The sequence below is a fragment of the Arachis duranensis genome, chromosome 8 (genome assembly GCF_000817695.3).
Source record: "Arachis duranensis cultivar V14167 chromosome 8, aradu.V14167.gnm2.J7QH, whole genome shotgun sequence".
NCBI classification, from domain to species: Eukaryota; Viridiplantae; Streptophyta; class Magnoliopsida; order Fabales; family Fabaceae; genus Arachis; species Arachis duranensis.
This window is the reverse complement of record NC_029779.3, coordinates 15269009-15270822: the sequence shown is the minus strand read 5'-3', so window position 1 is coordinate 15270822 and position 1814 is coordinate 15269009.

Sequence of the window (1814 nt, the reverse complement as noted above, 5' to 3'; positions counted from 1 at the left end):
ACATCTGAGAGTGCTGATAGTAACCCCTCTAAAAAGGCTTCTCCAACCACCTCTGTAAGGAATAAACCTGCAGCAACTAAGGTTGATGAATATAAAGCCAAGATGCCTTATCCTCAGAAACTCCGCCAAGCAGAACAGGATAAGCAATTTGCGCGCTTTGCAGACTATTTAAGGACTCTTGAAATAAAGATTCTGTTTGCAGAGGCACTTGAGCAAATACCTTCTTATGCTAAGTTCATGAAAGAGATCTTAAGTCATAAGAAGGATTGGAGATAAACTGAAAAAGTTTTTCTCACTGAAGAATGCAGTGCAGTCATTCTGAAAAGCTTACCAGAAAAGCTTCAAGATCCAGAAAGCTTTATGATACCATGCACATTAGAAGGTGCTTGCACCAAGACAGCCCTGTGTGACCTTGGAGCAAGTATCAATCTAATACCTGCATCCACTATCAGAAAGCTTGGGTTGACTGAAGAAGTCAAACCAACCCGGATATGCCTCCAACTTGCTGATGGCTCCATTAAATATCCATCAGGCATAATAGAGGACATGATTGTCAAGGTTGGGCCATTCGCCTTTCCAACTGACTTTGTAGTGCTGGAAATAGAGGAGCACAAGAGTGCAACTCTCATTCTAGGAAGACCTTTCCTAGCAACTGGACAAACTCTCATTGATGTACAAAAAGGGGAAGTAACCCTGAGAGTCAATGAGGATGAGTTCAAGTTGAATGCTGTAAAAGCTATGCAGCACCCAGACACACCAAATGAATGCATGTGCGCTGACATTATTGACTCTTTGGTGGAAGAGATCAATATGACTGAAAGTCTAGAATCAGAGCTAGAGGACATCTTCAAGGATGTTCAGCCTGATCAGGAAGAACCAGAGGAAACAAAAGAATTTTTGAAAATTCCTCAGGAGGAGGATAAGCCTCCCAAACCTGAGCTCAAACCACTACCACCATCCCTGAAATATGCATTTCTGGGAGAGGGTCACACTTTTCCAGTGATCATAAACTCTGCCTTAAATCAACAGGAAGAAGAAGCACTGATTCAAGTGCTAAGGACACACAAGACAGCTCTTGGGTGGTCCATAAGTGATCTTAAGGGCATTAGCCCAGCAATATGCATGCACAAGATCCTATTGGAGGATAATGCCAAACCAGTGGTTCAACCACAAAGGCGGCTAAATCCAGCCATGAAGGAGGTGGTGCAGAAAGAGGTCACTAAATTACTAGAGGCTGGAATTATTTATCCTATTTCTGATAGTCCCTGGGTGAGCCCTGTCCAAGTTGTCCCCAAGAAGGGAGGTATGACAGTGGTTCATAATGAAAAAAACGAACTGGTTCCTACAAGAACAGTTACAGGGTGGCGTATGTGTATTGACTACAGAAGTCTCAATATAGCCACCAGAAAGGATCATTTTCCTTTACCATTCATAGACCAAATGCTAGAAAGACTAGCTGGTCATGATTATTACTGCTTTTTGGATGGCTATTCAGGTTACAACCAAATTGCAGTAGACCCTCAAGACCAAGAGAAAACGGCATTCACCTGCCCTTCTGGCGTGTTTGCCTACAGGAGGATGCCTTTTGGTCTATGTAATGCTCCTGCAACCTTTCAGAGATGCATGCTATCCATCTTCTCTGATATAGTGGAGAAATTCCTGGAAGTCTTCATGGATGACTTCTCAGTATATGGAGACTCATTCGGCTCCTGTCTTCACCACCTAGCACTTGTCCTGAAAAGGTGCCAAGAGACTAACCTGGTTTTAAACTGAGAGAAATGTCACTTTATGGTGACTGAAGAAATTGTCCTTGG